The sequence below is a fragment of the Papaver somniferum genome, chromosome 2, assembly GCF_003573695.1.
Source record: "Papaver somniferum cultivar HN1 chromosome 2, ASM357369v1, whole genome shotgun sequence".
NCBI lineage: Eukaryota > Viridiplantae > Streptophyta > Magnoliopsida > Ranunculales > Papaveraceae > Papaver > Papaver somniferum.
This window is the reverse complement of record NC_039359.1, coordinates 160,892,251-160,913,156: the sequence shown is the minus strand read 5'-3', so window position 1 is coordinate 160,913,156 and position 20,906 is coordinate 160,892,251. Positions and strand designations below refer to the sequence as shown.

The following is a 20,906-nucleotide window of genomic DNA, read 5'->3' as shown; positions in this document are numbered from 1 at the left end:
GGATAATGCAGCTAGGAACTTCAAATACTCATTGATCTCTATACTAGTGAACAATTTATCTAGGAGCTTGAGGTTTAATACAATATGAAGAAAGGCATATACACTCATCATATTTCGATATATTCTTCAAATTCCTTGCGGAATACAGACATATCAAGGTCTACTACTCTGATGCTGGATCAGGTAGACGGACTTTTACAATTTTCTCCCTAAGATAAAAACCACCATCAACACTGGGTGAAATATAGGTTTATTTGCTTGGTCTCAACTATACGAAGTTTGTTAGATCTTGTATAGAGGATTAATTCTGAGAGTATTCAATTATGGACTAGGTCCCGATGTTTTTCTGCATTTGCCGGTTCCTCGTTAACAAAATCTTGTTGTGTCTTTTAATTTTTTATTTCGCAGTTATAATTGTTTATTATAATTAAAAGTAAAATACACAAACATTAACTATGTATTACTTGATAGTGATCCTATAGAGTTTGGTTAAGTCCGAACCTATTATCAGGTAATCACACTTTGATTGTTGTATTGTCTCGATCTCGTATCCATAGACGATCACACAAAGTGTGAACACTGATTTGTCGTATTGTCTCGACTTTGTCCTTAGAAAATCACTTTCGGTAAGAGGACTTATAGATGGATAAATTAAAGATTGTGGTGTATTTGGGTACCCTCGTCTTTTCAATTGGTATCAGAGCAGGCAAACACGAAAAAATATCTAATAATATGTGTTTGGTGCGATCCAAACTACAAGAATTGAATCTATGTCTGATTCAGTTAACGTTATGCAAGAGTATGAGTACTCAAATGTTGAAGATGTTATTACTTCATTGACTCATGATCCGGGAGTTATGAAAACATCTGAGTCTATCTCTGATGGAAATGAAGATACTGATAAAGAGTTGGTAAAACTCCTAAATCCAATAAGATCTCCATATACACGGATGTTAATATTAAATACAGAATCTAATCTTCTTAAACATGAGATCAGAGAAAAAGACACTCAACTAAATATTCTAGCCAGAGAGAATAGGGATCTCACGTCAAATTAGAAGCCCTTGGTAAATCTCTTACACAAGATCAAGAGACTCATCCTGTGACTCTGACTAATGATTCTGTTATAATTTCTTTTGATGAAGAAACCAAAAGTCCTTGTTCGACTTTTAGAGATTGTGATAACAAAACCTATATGATCACATCTGAAACATATCATGATGATGGTAGTCTGCCTAACTACATCAAGTCAGAAGAGAATGATAAACCATCTTCTATATCTACTGATGATGAAAGCAAATCTTGTCCAAAGGAAACTTTGAACCAATTTCATGAAAGTGATCTTAAGGAATGCAACTTTCAGTCACCTGACAGGAAACTTATACTTCTTCAAAATACAGTGGTAAAAGTTTTGAAAGAAGTTTCTTGTCTTAAAAAACTGAAAGATCATTCCTCAGTAGTAAGACAGAATATATCTCATCCCGGCACAGTCAACTCAAGAAAATCAGGAGTAAGAGTTGATAATCGCTTCTGGAAAAAGGTCCCTCCTCACTCATGTCGAAACAGTCCTTGCTCACATGAAGAAAGATTCCATAAGAAAGTGGAAGAGAGAATCTATGACAAAGGAAACAATCATGAATTTCCAATAATTGTTTCAAATAATCATGCCGATGTGCATCATAAGGAAATCCTTAGAATGAGAAAATATTATGAAAATCTCATTGACAAAATTAAGAGAGATTTATCTATCTTTGAAAATTCTCACATCAGTATTGTTTCTCCACATGATAATACCGTTAGATCAAGGAAGGATCATCTTCTTGGGAGAAAATACTTTGGGCAAAAATATCCAAAGAGAAGCATGAACTATGTTTCTGATACTCACCGTAAGCAAGAAAAGGCTTACTCCGATGCAACCTAGTTGTATGGAGACTGTGCACTCTCATCCTAGTTCGTGCTCATAACTTTTGGGATGAGAAGCACATAAAAATAAGTGCACAATTTTTTATTTGTGTTTTGTATCATAAAATTATGTGAGAATCTCTGGATAACTGTGAATCCATTTTTGTCTAAAGTTTGTTCATGTTTACCATGATCTTCCAAAATTAGGTTTTATTTGAAATTCTCGAATTTTAATAAACCTTCTAGCATGAGAAGTTTGGACAAAGGAAACAATATATATTTTGTACATATTTTTGGATTTTTCTAAGTATTTTCGGTCCGAAAATTGTCTCTTCTTAAGAGAAATAATCTCTTGCTTGTATTAAGAATCCTTGATTAATCCTTTTTAAATACCTCAGCATGCCTCCAATAACTCGTACTGTTACAAAAGTCAATAAGGAGGAAGCTCAAAAGGTTAAGGACTGTCAAGGAATTGGTACAGAAAGGAAGAAGAAAAACAAATCAAAAATCATGTCTGATTATGATTCTGATAGATCTGTTGGATCACAAGATGAGTCGTGTCTGTTGGCTTACAACCTTCAAGATCCAACAAAAACCAAGTGGATGCATTCTGATAATATGATTGACTATAACCAAGGTTTTGAAGAACTAAAAACCAACCTCATAATGAAGATCCATCATCAAGATTGGCTCAAAGACAGGATTGAGGAAACAAAAGCTGATCTGGCTGATATGAATGTTCAAGTTGAAAAACTTGAGAAACAGGAAGTGGTTGCAGACAAGTCCCTCGAGGCATGCTTCAAGAGCTTGAACACTGAAGAAACTTCAGTGAACAATAAGAGCACCACTAGGGATTAAGTTATATGTTGTAATACTTAATTCAAGAAAAATAGACATCGGTTTTTGATTATTTCAATTATTATATAAGGTCTATTTTTGTATAAACTATATATTTATGAATAAAATTATTATTTTATAATTTTTCTTGTGATAGTTTTTTCGATTACATAGCCTGTGCTTGAATGCTTTATATTATTGTTATGTATTTATGGGATGTTTGTTTTCGGTTTTCATAATCTTAATATTCAATCTCATATGAGTGAACCCTTATGGTTTGTGTGCCTTTTTGATTTAGCGGGATTAAGTTCTAGCCCATGTTGGTAGGCTTTATCAAAGGATCATAAGGTGTTCCGATTGAGACTCATATGTAAAAAGTCACAATGTGTTGAATCAATTTTTGTTTAGCATAAACATATGTGTTTCGGGTTTTCAACTTTTGTTATTGGCACGCATTAATTAAAACCGATTCAACCTTTCTCTGGTAAAGGTTGCTCTTGTTGTTGTTCTTTTTTCTTGCGAGAGGATGACAACGTAATGGGGGAGAGTTCTAACTTGAACTTGCTCTTAATGATATGTCTTTCTGGGGAAAAGAGGATGCGGAATCTGAGGTAACGAATTTGTTAGTTAATCGTTTTCCTGTTTAGGAAAAGCCTGATTTTATTGCATATATTTTGCTTTTGCTTAACAAAATTCGGTACAATTGATGTTTATTCCATTATGTGTGTATGGATATGGGTGTGTGTGATTCAATTGTTTCCGTTTAAGAAAAACTATTGTTTGCATCTTTCTTTATTGTTTGGTATCAATTGTTTTTGGCTTAACGAAATTTCGGTGCAATTGCGGGGCTATAATGTCTATGTTTGTTTCAATTGCTTCCGGTTAAGAGAAATAATTGTGCAAGTCAATGTATTTGGTTTGTATGTATTGTTTATGGATTAACAAAATACGAGATCATTTGTTTAGTCCAATTTGATTCCGTATAAGAGAAACTTAGTTAATTATGATCTTAGTTAGACTTATCAAAGTGAAGTATTCGGTTATTCAAGTCTAACCTAATCCCTTGGCAAGAAATACTAGTTAACTAACCTAGTACTTGTCTTGTCTAAAGTGTAAGGTCTAAGTTATTGTCTGAATAATTAGATCCTGATGAGAAAAAAGTTAATTCTGATCTTTATTTTGGTCTTATCGAAATAAGCGATTGTATTTGTACAATCGGTTTAGCAACGGAACTAAGTTTCTTATTCAATTTGTTAAACTATTAGGGAAAATTGCTTCGGACAATTGTTTCCTTGATAACATATTAAAACAAAATTACTTGTAGTATCAGTTTTGATATTGGTTATCTAAAATGGTATGTGAAACCTTCGTGCTTAACTCTTATAGGTTGTACAAGTCTTTTGGATCTGTAAGATCCTTTCGGTTTGACCTTTATTTGCTCGAACCTTTTTTATTTTGTGACAAAAGGGGGAGAAATATATGGAGTAAACAAGTGATGTTTATTCCATTATATGTGTATGGATGTGTGTGTGATTCAATTGTTTCCGGTTGAGAAAAACTATTGTTATCTTTCTTTATTGTTTGGTATCAATTGTTTAGGCTTAACGAAATTACGGTGCAATTGCGGTGCTTTAATGTATATGATTGTTTCAATTGCTTCCGGTTGAGATAAATAATTGTGCAAGTTGATTTATTTGGTTTGTATGAATTGTTTATGGCTTAACAAAGTTTTCGGGATCATTTGTTTAGTCCAGTTTGATTCCGGATAAGAGAAACTAAGTTTATTCTGATCTTATTTAGACTTATCAAAGTATAGGATTCGGTTATTCAAGTTTAATCGAATGCCTTAACAAGAAATGCTAGTTAACTAACCTAGTACTTGTCTTGTTTAAAGTGAAAGGTCTAAGTTATTGTTCGAATAATTAGAACCTGATGGTAAAAATAAAGTTAATTCTGATCTTTATTTTGGTCTTATCAAATAAGCGATTATATTTGTGCAATCGGTTTAGCAAAAGAACTAAGGTGATTAGTCAATTTTTGATTTGCTAAACTATTAGGGAAAATTGCTTCGGGCAATTGTTTCCTTGGTAACATATCAAAACAAAATTACTTTGTAGTTTCGGTTTTGATATTGGTTATCTAAAATGGTGTGTAGAACCCTCGTGCTTAACTCTTATAGGTTGCAAGTATTTTGAGATTTGTAAGATCCTTTCGGTTTGTCTTTTATTTGCTCGTACCTTTGTCATTTTGTGACAAAAAGGGGGAGAAATATATGGACTAAACAAGTGATATTGGTATTGATTTGGTATCACTAAGGAAAGGACAATGGTGCTTAAACGTTATATCTAATGCAAGAGTAAAGCATAGACTAAGGGGGAGTAACATATCATATTGATACTTGTGGTTATATTAGCTACAAAGGGAATAACAAAGACGCGCGGATTGAAAATATACCTATCTTACCTTTAGAGGGAGTATTAGATTTGTTATTATAATGTCAACAACGACATTTTTGGATTGAATGTATACAGGTTATTGTGCTGTTGAAACTTGGAGTCAAGCGTATGTATAATGAATTCTTGTAATTTTTTTATCCATATGATGTAAGGGTTTTGTCACTAAAATTGACAAAGGGGGAGATTGTTAGAGCATAGCTCGGTTAAATCCACCAAGTGTTCGTATGTAAAGTTTAGTTATCATCTTTTAGTGAATCAAAACTCATTTAAAGAGTCGCTTGATTATTTACTAGAGTCAACTTCGTATAAGTTATCTAGAAAGTTATTAGGATATGAGACATACAAGTATTACTCGAAGACTTGAAGAATGTGAAGAAGTAAAGAGCTACAATGACAACATCATCCTTCCTCTTGAGGTTAGTAATATTTTGACTTGAACTGTTTCATTCCTAGCGTATCTTTCAAGTCGTGTTATATTGAAAACATAACTGCGAAGCTGTGAATGATTATACTCTAGTTAGACGTAGTATTAAGGAATATAATACGAAGTATAATGCCTATGTTTTGAACTTCGTATATAAGACATAGACATAACCGTATGAATGCTATTGTGATTATGTGTATGGGTATGGGTGAATATTTCGTCCAAGGAAACAATATTTTACATTCGTTTAAAAGAAGTACATTCATAAACTTGTTTGTGAATCGAAAGGGAAATCGCTAGGCTTATTGGTATTGTTATTCATTGCAAATCTTTGGATTACCAATATGTGTGTTTAGTATAACCGCTCATGACTTGTTTATGTTCTTGGTAAAACTAATCACAAGGCCTGACTTATGTATCGGTATGACTTTTATTCGTTAAACCAATCTTAAGTAATCACCTGAGATGGTATGATCGATATTTGTAATTGGTGTGACCATTCTTAGTCATTGGGTGACCGATCCCAGAACTTGGTTGGGACTAATCACAAGATGTGTAATCGATCCTTGTAGTAGGTTAACAAGTTTTAGAAATTGGTGTAACCAATCCTATAACTTATGCAATCGATCACAAGTAAGTACCATAAATAAGTGGTAACCGATCCTGGTACTTAGTTAGCCATTTTTCGGAAACTAGTGTGCCCGATCCTAGTAGCCACTTGGAGGTAGAACCGAAAATTGTTTTGGTAAAACCATGAAGCCCATAAATGGTGATTGAATGTTTTTGATCAATCACATAGTTCTTGGAATACAGATGAACCAATTCTAAACTCGTTTGGAAGTGTGGCAAATCGATTCCAAGATTGTAAATATGAAAGAGGATTTACAAAGTTAAGATGTCGACATACTTTGAACACGTGCAGTAATTCTTACCTATTATTGTTCAAAGATATTCCTTAATAACTAAAGGAAAATCCCGGCCTAAATAAATTGAGAATCTTTTAATTAAGGTTTTTAGTTTTATATGCTTTTAATTTCCAGAAATTAAATGCATATGTTTAGAAAATAAAAATTGGTAATGTGCATTTACTAATTAGAGATTTTCTACTGAGATTTCGGTCAATATTTGGACAGAGCATTTCCAAGAATTATGAAAACTGATTTGGTGTTTATTGCATATCTTTTAGAATATTCGGTTTTGGAAATTCCTTGGTGTCCAAACTTCCTTGGTCTATAAATATTGAAGTTTGCATTTCAAGCAAACTAATCCTCAGAGCCAGCAAAACTACCTTGTTGTGTTGTTACTGGTGGAGCCGTCTATTCGGAGAGGAAAGTACCGTAATTAGGCGAAATCTCTTACGACCGATCGTTTTAAAGACTTCTTTGGGATTGGGAATCTCTACGAGTACCGTTGGTGGGAAACTAGATAATTGTAGTTTATTATTAGTTTCGATTGATTTGATTAACTAACGATTGTTGAACATTGATTGCACCTAGTTTGTTTACGCTTGAGAATCTTCTCTTCTGATATAAGATTCACTTAAACTAGATCGAAGTTTCGACGAGGATCTTTAGAACTGTTTGTTTATCTAAAGATATCTTGTGATAATCCATTTTTAACAGACTCCGTTATGTGTGTGCTTGATCACAAGAGATTCAAGTTGATTGTGTGCAGGTGTTTATTGAAGATCTACGAAGATTTGAAGACAAAGAAAATTTATTATTTGAGTTTATAATCTTTGGTGTGCGCAAAACTTGATCGGCTGGGGATCCAACTATAATCGGTTTATCATTTGATAGATTGGATTGTTTAGTTGTGTAGATCGGCATCAATACATTTCTTTGTGATTAATAGCATTGATTGCATAGTCTAAACAATTACTTTGGTAGTTTTTAAATAGATTGATCTAAGAATCCGACAAAGGAGTTTATTGGGATAAACGGAAGAGCCTTTTGTCAAACTCATATCACTTGATTGAAAAGAGTTGTTGCCGAAAATATTTGTTGTTCCTTTACTGTTTCGAATAAGAACCAAAGGAATTGTTCCAAGTGCGTGACTTATTGCAAGTTGGAGGCGCAGGGATACAGATAGAACTAGGTGAACTAGATTTAGTTGCTTGGTCTCAACTATACGAAGTTGGTTTAGATTTTGTATAGCGGCTTAATCCTGAGAGTACTCAATTCTGGACAAGGTCCTGGAGTTTTTCTACATTTGCGGTTTCCTCGTTAACAAAATCTTGTTGTGTGATTTACTTTTATTTTCCGCAATTATAATTGTTGTTATTATCATTTAAAGTAAATTACACAAACGTTAATTCCTAATTACTTGATAGCAATCCTATTGTGTTTGGTTAAGTCCGAACCTATAAAGTAATTATACTTCGTTGTTGTATTGCCTCGATCTTGTATCCATAGTCAATCACGCAAGTTATCTTGTTGTCGTATTGTCTCGATCTCGTATCAGTAGACGATGACACGAAGTGTGAACCGATTAGTTGCATTGTCTCGACTCAGTCCATAGAAATCACTTTCGGAGAAAGGACTTATAGGTGGAAAAGTTTTAGATTGAGGTATATTTGGTTACCCTCGTATTTTCAGAATGATATTTAGAGTGGATATCAACTCTTCTAGTCGCCTAAGCTATTACCTAAAATCACAAATTTGGTGAGTTAAATATTCAACAGTATTTACGCAAATAAGTCTTTCTTTTTTTGACAAAACAATAGACACGTGAACGAGGAAGATGCAATTGTAGGATGCATATTTTAATATATTAGAACCACAATAGTTTTCAAGTTTAAGAATCTGTTAAATATCGCACTACCAGAGGTGAAAATATACGGGGTAGCATAATGATTGGTTGAATAAGCCATCTTCAATCTTGGTAGAGCTTTACTGTGATGTGACATATAAAACACAATACGTTCACTCGAAATGTCGTCCATTATTGTTAATCTCTGTCGATCGTTGTGGAAGGACTGGGACTGGTATTAAGATAGTGTTTATGTTCACAAAAATTGTTTTATAGTTTATTATTGATTTAACATGGAAATGTAATTTCCCAATTTTATTCCGGCTGGACAGTAAACGAGAGAAGAAACCTGATCAGTATCTCTTATGGGTTACGTACTATTGTTTATGGCTCTCAGTATTTACCTTGATGGGTAGACTAATGCAGAACTGGAAGTTTTGCTGATGATATATTCCCACCTGAGGATCAGGTATAATCGTCAACGATATTTATCAATTCCAATTGTGTCTCATCTTAATTCTCACACTAAGAAGTGTCCAAAGGTGATTACTCTGTTAGTTGGTTACGTGAGTATGCGCTAGATAGATTTTGGCGTAATTTAGATAATGTACTTGCAAGGCATGCTATGAAATCGCAACGATTGTTTCGTATAAAATATTCTAACAAGCATAGACGAAAACCTCTTATACGAGGTATGCCAATCTAATCAGATAACACAAATATTCTCTTTTATTAATGAATTGATAAGTCCCGACGAGGAGGATATCCATAAACACTGTATTTATATATTTTTAAAGAATATCCGCATGTTGAAACTTGGTACCGGTGAATTATAGACAATCATCGTACTATGGAGAATGATGTAAGATCGATATTAACTGATTATTAACTGGTTGTCAATAATGTTCAGAGTAGCTACTAAAATAATTATGGATGTATATCCCCCTTTGCAGAGTAATTATCGACTAATTTTATACGATTTGGCGAATATGGATCTCAACCAATATTGAGTCAGCCACAGTATCCACAAATTTGATGTTATTGGAAAGCATAATGAGAACATTAAGGTCGTTTGTTTTACAGCTCCCTTTGACAATGAGTTTCCACAGACACTTAATCAGGTTGATGGAAATACAGTCTTGTAGTCTTAAATGACTTGACCACCTAGTTGATGACTGTGTATTATACTCGTATAGATTTCAAATGAAACTCTTATTTGTCAGTTATTGGTGTTGTATCAACTGGTGATACTTTAGGAATTAATGGTGAGTATTTTATTATTCTTGTGCATTCATTGAATGCTTTTGTTCATTCAATCATAAAGCTTTTTGAACTTAATTATTACACATGAAAACATTGTCATATTTATGTTTGACACATGCTATGTTCCACTGTGGTTATTGTTAGACCACTGCTCGGTCGAAATCGCATGCGTTGCTATCTCAAGCATGTTTGTCAATGTTAGTGATCAAAACTATAAGTCTTGGTTTCTAGCCTACTTATAGCTAAGTCTCGGATTAGGATAGAAAGTGTAGTTGAGCTCAAGACTCCATGGCGATCATCATACAAAGATAAAGAACTACTCAAGGAACTGGTGGAACTTCATCGACTAAAAGGTACGTGGAGACTTGAACTTATCTATCACTCAAAAGTCTATCTACTCTATCTCCTATCTTGATACAAAAGTCATTTTTCTATATAGACTTTGTTTATACACATTTGCTATTTCGATCCGAGTTTATCTCACTTATCTATTTCTCGAAATATGTGTTGGTAAGCTTTCGCTTTGGCCAAGTTCATCTTTAGTAGTGACTAAAGTCATACTAAGTTTTAATCGCTTGAAAATGGCTTTGACGAAAAATGGTTTGTGAATAACAACTATATAACGTCCTCTAAGAATGTTTCAATGATTGAAATGAGAGTTTAGATTACATAACCATGGAAGGATATAAACATTTTGTGGTAACACATATGTGTGTAAGTCCTTATTCCTTGAACTAAAGTATGCGTACTTTGCTGCTCAGGAAAACCGGAACTAGAGTCTGCGTACCAAGTCCGCGTACTGTCGGAAGTTCTCATCCCGAGAATTTCTGCTGGAGTTTGTGAACTGAAAACAAACTTATTCCGGGTACTTAAATCCTCGTACTTAAGTTGGTTATTTTCTAAAAACGATTATTCGTGAACTTAAACTTATATAAACTAAGGAATGCATATTTGCAAACCCGTGGATATAAAGTTCATGAACCGATTCGAGTGAATCAAATTGTTTTTGCTTCTATTGTGTCTTGTATACTTCTATAAGATCTAAGCAATTGAACAACTCTCTAACTAGTTCATTGGAGTCATTTGAGCTAGTTATGGTAAACAAGAATATGGTTGATATGAAAGTGCTCACATGGCTAATCATTAGGTTAACTACTGTTGAACCAACTAGATATACATGTTTGGTTAAGGTTACACAAACCTAAATAAACGTGCATTTTATTTGTGTGTAACAAGCTAAGTTTCGATCTAACGGTTGAAAGATATTAGCTTGAATCTAATCAGGTTTTCATCTAACAGTGAATATTGAATGCTTTGTTACTAAGCTAACATTGATTGCAAACCCTGATTTGAAAGGTTGTATAAAGGAGAACTCTAGCAACTAGGAAACCTAATCCCCACACCTCCTGTGTGATACTAGTTGTATTAGCTAGAGTCGATTCTACTTTAATCTTAGGTTTCTACCGAGACCCTGTAGGTTAACGACTTGAAGACTTCATTGGGATTGTGAAGCCAGACCGATACTACTTTTCTTGTAGTTGTGTGATCTGATCTTGCTGTTTCTATCGTACTAAGTACAATCGTAAGATTGGATGGAGATTGATTTCTCCGATAGGCAAGATATAAAATAAGTAACAAACATCTTCGTCTCATCATTTGTGATTCCGCAATATCATCCTTCGCTAGTCGATTAAGATTATTGTGAGGTGATTGATAATACTAGGTTGTTCTTCGGGAATATAAGTCCGAGTTATCAATTGGTTCCTGTTCACCTTGATTTATCAAAAGACGGAACAAAAACTCGTAGGTATTTCTGTGGGAGACAGATTTATCTATTATCGTAGACTTTTCTGTGTGATACAGATTTGTTTATTAAAATCTTCGACTTTGGGTTGTAGCAACTCTTAGTTGTGGGTGAGATCAGCTAAGGGAATCAAGTGCGTAGTATCCTGCTGGGATCAGAGACATAAGGAGTGCAATTGTACCTTGGATCAGTGTGAGATTGATTGGGGTTCAACTACAGTCCATATCCAAGTTAGTTTGTAGTGGGCTAGTGTCCACAACGGATTAATACAGTGTGTGTTTAATCTGGACTAGGTCCCGGGGTTTTTCTGCATTTGCGGTTTCCTCGTTAACAAAACTTCTAGTGTCTGTGTTATTTCTTTTTCGCATTATATTTTGTTATATAATTGAAAAATCACAGGTTGTGAGTTAAATCGATCAATTGGGAAATCCAACCTTTGGTTGTTGATTGAAATTTATTGATCCTTGAACATTGGTATTTAGTACCGTTCAAGTGATTTCTATTGTATTCAATTAGACTCGCAGATTTTTATTTGCTTGAGTAAGTATTGAATCGAAAAAGTGAGATATAACTCTTTGATATACTTTTATTAAGATTGAGTCTGACTGTCTAGTTGATTCTCTTAAAAGTATTTGGAGTTAGTCCATACAGATTGTTAAGCGAAATATTGGGTGTGGTTGTTAGACCCCCGCTTTTTCAGTTATTACTACTACAAAATTTGTAAATTTGATGACAAAATCCTCCCACCGTTTTGGGGAGGAAAGGATACCACCTGAAAAACGACGTGAAGTATCCTGGTTTGCAAATAGATAAACTAGAATGTATCTCATTTTTTTTTCTTTTTTTTCATCTTGATGTTTTCGGCAATAAAAGGCACGTAGAAGATTTAATATCTTCAAAATTGCAAATTTAAGTTGCTTTCTTGGGAAGCTATGAATGTAGTGGCAAGTGTATTATTTAAAGCATACCTTGAGCATGGATAACTTGTTGACTCAAAATATTTTGCACCTCCCGCAAGAGAGAGCCAGTCGCAATCATTGAAATATAATGCTCTCAAAGAGACTATCAAAGGAAGATTTGATTTCCCTGAGTATAGTTCTCATAATAAGAGAACGTCTCTGCAAAGGTTGTGGTACCTCAAAATGAGAGGATTCCAATAAAGCATGCATGCAATAGAGAAATTTGCGACCGCAATACAATAATTAGTGGTGACATGTTCAAAGTTTCAACGAAATGTGGATAAACTGGAAAACAAAGATCCAAGCAGAATAACAACTTCTCGCAAAAATGCATATTTTTGGAACTGCGGCCCGAACACTCGATAACGTGATCTACCCTTGGCAACATATGGATGTTTACAGTAATGACATCCGATAATATAAGCCATGGCGGCTACAGATAGATTTTTACGCATAACGAGAAAAATAAAATCAACTAATGACACTGAGTCTTTCATCGAAACTTGAGATGGACTACAAGTAAAGCATATTCCATGTATATGTCAAACGCCTTTCGGATACTTGATTAAGTCTGATAGTCATTGAAGGACTCGACATGCATCTAATAGATATAGTTAGTTATTGCGTATCTTTATGGAAAAGCAGTTACAGATGTCTGCATGAATATCCCGGAAGGTTTTAGGTTATAAGCATAATGACCATGTCATATGTATTCACTAAAGCTAAATAGAGCCTTATATGGTTTGAAATGGTCGAGACGAATTTGGTACAATCATCTAAGTAAATACTCATTAATCTTGGGATATGTGTTCAATCTTATATGGCATGAGTTATCACTAGAAAAGTAAAATTCTTGATTTGCTAGGTTTGATGAATACAACATAAACTTGGTTGAAACTCCTAAAAAACGCTTCAAACCAAAAAAATACTTAAAACAAGAGTTCGACATGAAAAACTCGATAAAACAAGATCTAAATCTGTTGGTTGAGCATTTTATCTAGCTAGCAGTCCATTAATTTCGTCAACCTTGAAGGTTTAGACATATGTTTAAATGGACAAGTTAACACGATGCAATCTGTCATGTACCTGCCATATGAGAAGGTGTCCCCTAGCATGTTACTTGTTATCCGATATATCTTAGTAGTAATAATGTCGGTAGTTAATTAGAGTTAATAAGTTAGTGTTTAATTGAGTTGTAGTTGATGGTTTAGATGAGGCCATCTGGGGTGTTAATAACCGTTAGATATTCGTGGAGATACCTAGCTACATGAGGCAGGTCTGTAATGAGAAAATTTTAAGAAATGAATAATCAAAAAGATTGTTTTAACGATTTAGGTTGTGTTCCTTGTGAACCAGAAGGCTTGATCCGTGGGGATTGAGAGATTATCAGCGTTTATGATTCAGTTCTTGTTATTGTACATATATACATAACAATTGGTATCAAATTCACTTTCCTGAGTTAAATTTCTCAATGGTGGAACTTCAACAAACCTTGCAGAGTATACACCGCAGTTTGGATCTGATTTGTAAGTTCCTCAACATTCCTAACCCTCACCCCAACAACACTGATGCTTCAAAAAATTGGAGAATCTACTACACCGATTAGAGATTTCAAGGTTGTGGAATCTGAAGAGGCAATACCAATTCCTATGGGTATTGATGAAGAAGCAGATGATTCGCTTGAGTTGGAATTGATTCCTCCATTTTTCTTTGTCGATAATGAAGAAGTTGACTCTCTAGAGGCTTTGATTCCTTCATTTTTATTCGATGAAGCAAATGAAGATTCAACCACTGTTGTAATCTACTCAATTGCAACCAGATCTAGGAGTTTTCAATTCAACAAAATCGTCAAAGCTGAAGGGAATTTTTTTGAAAGTAAGAATCAGATGAAATTGGGTGAGTGTTAAAAATTATTCTTAATTCTTCTCATAGCATATTCGATCGTGGAAAAGAGTTTAAACTTATGGCAGGGACTTCTCGTTTTGCCATGTGTGATTCTTTGTTTTGATTTATTTTGGATAAATTCTTTGAGGAAAATGTTCAGGAGTTTATTTTTGAACATGGGTACTGGTCATTTACATGGTTTAGAGATAAAATTTCTCGTATGTTAGCTAATGGTAGAGTTTCTAGTACTGCTTGGCAACTACTTGTTAAAATACTTCTACCGGATACTGTATGTTCCGAGCACAAAATTCATACGGATATAGTTCAACTTATTAATTCTCGCTTGTTATTCGATCGATGTCGTCAGCGTGCTGTTGTTTCATCAAATTCTTATGGTAAATTCATTCTTCAATTCATTCTTCGCCTAGGGTATGAATCAGTTTTGAGGAATATCAATTAAATTCTTCTCTCATGTGCTAATTGGGTTGAAATTCATGGAAAGAAGAAGATTTTTATTCAAATGGCTGATAGCAGTGGAATTGTGTTAGGCATGTTGGTCAGGGTAATTGGTATGGACACTTCTACGGTTACAAGAATTTATTATTCCTGGGATACTTCTACGGTTGGTTCTGTTCAACTTCTTAGGGAAGTTTTTGCTTCAACACTGAGAAGTTATATCAACTCTGGTTTTTATGTTCAAATGATGGAAATGGTTTTAGCTCAACTGTATAGACTAGTACATTGAGCACTAGAAGATCATAGTCGACTGAATATCTTTCACATCTATTAGAAATTCGTGTCTCAATTGCTGCAGATAACTCTCAAATTGCATTAATGTTGCTGGTCTCTTCTGATATGCTCAAAGTTGTAAGTTCAGCAGATGAACTTGTTCGATCTAATTTTTATACTTCTACATTGTTGCATCCGCTTTCAAGAAGTTGCTTTAGCTTCTCCAGACTTTCTCAAATAATTGAGTACAAGGATACGGCAAGTTACCAAGTCGTAGTTCTTATCAAGTCTTCTCACTGGATATATGATAGAGGCAAGATGTTCATTAGTCATGGATGTTTCTCTTTCTCTGCTACTAGTGAATATTGTGTGGTTGCAATTACTTCTGGAGTCACGGTGTTCCTAACATCGACATGGATGGGTGAATACGGGTATGGACAGATAATGACATTACAGTTGCTGCTTATAGTGATTCACATTCCATTAGTGTTTGTGGTATCCTTACAGTAGGAACTAAATTTGTTTCTTATGGCCTTCTAGAGTGCAAGGATTGTCAGAAGATTGTGTCCCCATTCTCAGGTGTTTGTTCGAGTTTACTTTTCTCTTACCAGGCTTGTGAGCTCATATTGTACCTCAGCTGGCAATGTCTTTTTACAAATGCTTAAAGTTGAAGGTGTCCAGGTATTTCTTGTAACGACACGTATATTTTTCGTTGGGCTTTGAGCCCTAGCCCAACCCTTAAGAATGTTTGTTTAGCTAAATAGTCATCTCTCAGCAGCAATTGGTTAGCATGTTAGTAGATACCTTGGAGAACTCTAGAATTTCTTTTAGCATGTGTGCCACGTTTACAGACGTGAGCAGCTAAAGATATTTGGGTCCTTGATACTGTGAACCAAATTTAAAAGGTCGTATAGACTCTTTTTATTTGCCATCTCCGACAAACTCTTCTTTCAAAACCACGATTTCCCAACCAGTTCACCAGATAAGTTTTGATTTTGTAAAGGCGAATTTGAACTTAACCCACCCTCTGTTTTCGGTTGAAGATCGGTTTCGCAAAGGTAGGGGGTTTTCTCTCAATTTTTCATTGGATGCTTTTCTTCTTTTACTGTACTGAACATGATTAATGCCTCCATGTTTATGAAGATCCATACGAATTTGCAAATGAGTATTCGAGATACTTGTAAAGCCTATTTTAGTTCATGAATTTCTTTCAAAATTATCACTATTTGTTTTGATGATTTTTGCACAATTAGCAAATTGGTTTGAAAACCCAATATTTTCTTCTGTTTAACTATTGCATGTGAACTTTGGGTAAATTTCGAAGGTCATAAATTGTTTTACTAAGATTTAAAAATCCCATGCGACAACCCACGTTTTGATTTCCATTAATAACCAACTTTTGTGTTGAATTTCTAAACTGGTCTGTTAAGTGTTTGCGGAAATGACCCAATGAGCCAAGCATCCGAAAATTTGGACAAAAACCTCATTCCTTCCAAAACCATGGTCTAACTCTTTTGGTGGTGTTCTTCTATTAATATTTTGTAATTTAAAATCTTTGTTTTTCCTTGTTATACTTGATGTCTTTTTCATTCTGAGCATGGAATTATCTTTCCAATGAAAATGGTAGTTGTATCTTTATAATGCTTATGCCTTTCCTTAATTCAAAAATATTTGCCTATAGTTTGGATTTTTAAAATAAAATTAAGTTAATGGAAGGAATGGCTACCTGTATGATCCCTTGATTTAACTAGTTTGACTTGTTTGGTTTCCATATTTGCATGTGCCGCTTTATATATCAAACTTTTCTCTGTAATTCAAGTTGTTCGAAATTCCAGTTTTGCAAATTCGAGGCTTTCTCATGCTCATTTTAGACTTGTAACAAGTGCTTTTCTCTCTTAAATATACTTTTAGGTGCAGCTTTACTAGCTTCTTGTACCTAATGATTTGGATTTTCATTGACGCATATGAATTGAAATATTTTCGGGTTGAACAAAGGTGTGTTAATAATTGTATTTTTCTTATGGAACTGGCTTACTGGTAAGGTTAAAACTGTCGCACTTAGACTTGTGTTGTTTAATCGCCTGATTTCAGAGCTATCGGTTTGCATCGAAATGCATGTAAGAATTTACATTTGTCGTTTTATTACGATGGTAAGCTAGGTGACTCTACTTTAGATATGTCTGGCCCCACCAACTCGGTGGCTACCCGGAAGATCGTTGCGGCAACGATGGCTGGTAGCCAGAACTACCCTGACGTTGGCTACGGCCATGTGAATAGTAGAGTAAATTTTGTTTGCGGCTCTTAATCTTTTTATGATTTACATTTGCATAAGAATTATATTTCTATATTTCTGTTTAGCTGGTGCTTTTGTTTATTATCCATGTTTAGTTCTCGCATCGTGTTTTTGTTGTTATACCCTCTACTGGGCATCCGCTCACCCCCTTTGTTTTGTTTTCCCCCCTCAGAATACGAAGAGAAGTTGCAGCAATAAGCCGAGCAGAGCTTACGGAAGCATTAGCGCTATGAAAGTTAGTATTCTGTTATGTTTTGATGTGTATATCACGGGGTACCTGGTTGTTTAGTTTGTTTGCCTTGATCCCATGTCTTTTTTTGTACATTCTGTTGTTATCATTGGGGTCTTGTAAATGATCTTTATATGGTCTGTAACTGAAAACTTGCGGGTTTGGTATATAATGGGTCCGTCTTGGGTGTTGCAACTGTGCTTTTGAATCCCCTTTGTTGTCATATATCTATGTACTTCATGCATACTCATTTATGCGTTGTTGAGTGCTTGTTTTGATTTTTTTCGAAACTCTTGAACTTCATTAATTTTGCTGCGTTGGATCATGGTATAAAATGTATATGTTTTCTCTACTGTTTTACTCTAAGTACCTTAAAGTCGTTTCTAAACTGTGTCCTTCACTAGTTTCTTCTTATATAAATCTTTTCTGTTTATGTATCATTTTACACGTCGAGTGGTATATTGGTGGGTTTGGCCTTGCTAATGGGTTGAAAACCAGCCCATTAGGAGGAAAAATTCACCAGTCCGTTACAGTTGGCATCAGAGCAAAGGTTCCGATTTACCGGGACTGTGTTAGGTTTTCTTACTTGTTGAAATGGTCGATTTTCGAAGTTCAATTCACTTTCATACAATTTGTTTGTTTAAAAACCGTAATAGTATTTTGATGTGTCGTATTTGAATATGTTTCAGTTTACTAAGAACATTTATTTTCGTTTATCTTAGCGTATCTTGTTTTGTAATGCAGCTCTGAAATATTTGAAGTATGATGGTCGTAGCATTTGCTGGAAAAAAAAAGGGAAAAAAAAGTATATATTTCGAAGAGTTTGGCAGTATTATTGTTAAAATAGTCTCGTTGGTTTTGGGGATGGGGAAACTAAACTATATACCGTGATATACATATCTTTAGGTGTGTTAGTAATGTACATTACTAACTAATTGTGAATCTAATGCTTGTTCTATTTTGAAGATGATGTGGTGTTCGAAATTTGTATCCTTAAACCGCGTATATGAGAAAAGGATCTCTTCAAGAGAACGTTTGGAACAACTTGTAAGTTCTGGATGACTATTGCCGACGAAGTTAAGGACCAAAAACAACCGAGTATTATTGAAGATTTAAAAGGATCCAAGAAGGTCGTGGGAAATGTCAGGAAGTCCGGCGGAACAGATAATCCAATCTAAGCGTAGAACTAGTTGATGGGTATTGAGAGGAGTTCCATGCTATGAAAGTACTGAAAGAGAAGTAAGGTTAGGATGGCGTTAAGGTAGGAGATTTTCTCACTCGATTTGGTTTGAATTTTTTCCTGTGCTAACTGATTTTAGACCATAAAATTTTAATGATTTCCTTTCCTTTTAAAAATGAAAAAAAAAAAAAGAAACTTACACTTTTGGTTAAGTAAGAAGAAATTTGTTCTGTGTTGCTTTTTAATGCATTTTGTTAATTAAGAAGGTGGCGAAAAGTTTCTTTGCCTATTGGGAAAGCTAACCGAAGTGTGTTGTCGATGCTTACCCCAAACCAGTTCTGTTCATGATGTTTTCTTTTTCTGTCCAGAGAATTATAAGTCTCTTGAAGTATTGTAACTTCATTTTTTCTTCTTTAAAGATTATTACAAGTCCTTGAAAGATTTGATATTATGAAACTGCATATTTTTTCTTGATTAGACGACATTTCCAAAAGCTGAATTGAATTGAAATTTTACTCAGAAGGTAATGAAATTGGTCATGAACCTGGTTTGTTGAAAAACTATTGATCTGACTCATGAGCCCAGCCTACTTGTTTTTAAAGGAATTTCATTCCTTCGCAGTACTTGCTTTGATGTTTAACAGTATACTACCATGGTTGCCCAGTTCTCGTTCTTGAAATATTAGTTTTCCATCATATCTTTTGTCCTTGAAGGGATAACAAAAATCACATTTTTAATTGCTGTCTTTTTTTTGCTATCAACTTTATTAGATTCACCACTTGGTATTTATTGAACATACAGTCCCTTCCCTTGTTGTTCTTTATCCTTGTAGTAAATGAAAGTGAACTTCTTTGGGTTTACTTGATATAGAAAACTTGTACCTCACACTAGCTTAATAATTATATTTGATATATTTTGAAAAATATATTCATTTGATTCGATGCCAAGTTTGTGCTTCTATTTAAATGCATTGGATTAAGTGGTTTCTTATAAAATTTAGTTTCACTAACTAGGACTTGTATCATTTCCTCAAAAAAACAAATTCCTAGCTTTACTTTCCCATCTTAGCAAGGGTGACAGTTCTATATGCGGGAGGAGACGTCTTAGTGGTTAGAGATTTTGTTGATGTCTTCGCAGAAACTTAGCTTCGGTTACCACTAAAGAGAAATATCGACCTCGAGATTAAAGTACAACCAGCGACATCATCGAAATCTATACCTCATTATTGTGCGGCACTTGAAGAAATTGTGCAATCAAATTGATGAGTTGACTAAATTGGGATTTATTAGGCCAAGTACATCACCATAGAGGGCACCAGCTTTGGTTATACTAAAGGTCAATTAGAGTGTGGGAGAAAGCATTCAAGGAGTGGAAGCGCAGACTTACAACATCTCCGGTACTAACAGCCCCAGAATTTGGACTTGGATACGAGGTTTACTGTGATGCGTCGAAGACTTCTTTAGGTGGCCTTCTTATCCAAAGGGGAGGCCGAAAATGCCGTAATCAACGATAACTTTCTAATTTATCGTTCTCGAGTTAAATATTTTGCTGAACACCGAAGCTAGTTGAAGGTAATCTTCATAGCTCTTCAATTTAATTTGAATTGCGGGACGCAATTTTTTTTTTTTTTTTGGGTGTGATGGTGTAACGACACGTATATTTTTCGTTGGGTTTTGAGCCCTAGCCCAACCTTTAAGAATGGTTGTTTAGCCAAGTAGTAATCCCTTAGCAGCAATTGGTTAGCATGTTAGTAGATACCTTGGAGAACTTTAGGGCCTGTTTGGTACAGTTTTGAAAAACAGTTTTCAAAAATAGTTTTCCATTGTTTTAAAAACATACCCTTTTTTCCTTGTTTTCATTTTCTAAAAATTGTTTGGTAAACTGTTTTTGAAAACAAGGAAAACCAACTAAATCGGATCAAATGTAAAGATTCGTCTAAGAGATAGTGATATTAGCCATGACTCACTTGCAGTCATTCCCCATCTCTTACTTTGTTCTGAAAAGAAAAAAAAGAATAAAGAAAAGAAAAAAAGAGAAAACACAGAAAACAATAATTTGTTGTTTTCATTTTTTTATTTTTAAAAACAGAAAACAGATAGAAAATATTTTCTGAAAATATCCTTACCAAACGCGTTTTCTCATGTTTTCTGTTTTCTCTGTTTTTAAAAACAGAAAACTGTTTTTGAAAACTATAC

At 34.4% G+C, this 20,906-nt stretch overlaps 1 long non-coding RNA gene across 3 annotated transcripts; it reads left to right on the top strand.

Moving 5' to 3' along the window:
- Positions 1-13,680: 13,680 nt before the first annotated feature.
- LOC113349581 lies at positions 13,681-20,355 on the top strand. Of its 3 annotated transcripts, none has more exons than XR_003360285.1 (4): positions 13,681-15,690; positions 17,475-17,537; positions 18,498-18,792; positions 19,849-20,355. It is a non-coding gene; the product is annotated as an uncharacterized LOC113349581 (long non-coding RNA). The 3 variants fall into 3 exon arrangements; XR_003360284.1 differs by lacking the exon at positions 19,849-20,355 and having other exon boundaries at positions 13,682-15,440; positions 15,550-15,690; positions 18,498-19,626; XR_003360283.1 differs by lacking the exon at positions 19,849-20,355 and having other exon boundaries at positions 18,498-19,626.
- The last annotated feature ends 551 nt before the right edge of the window (positions 20,356-20,906 follow it).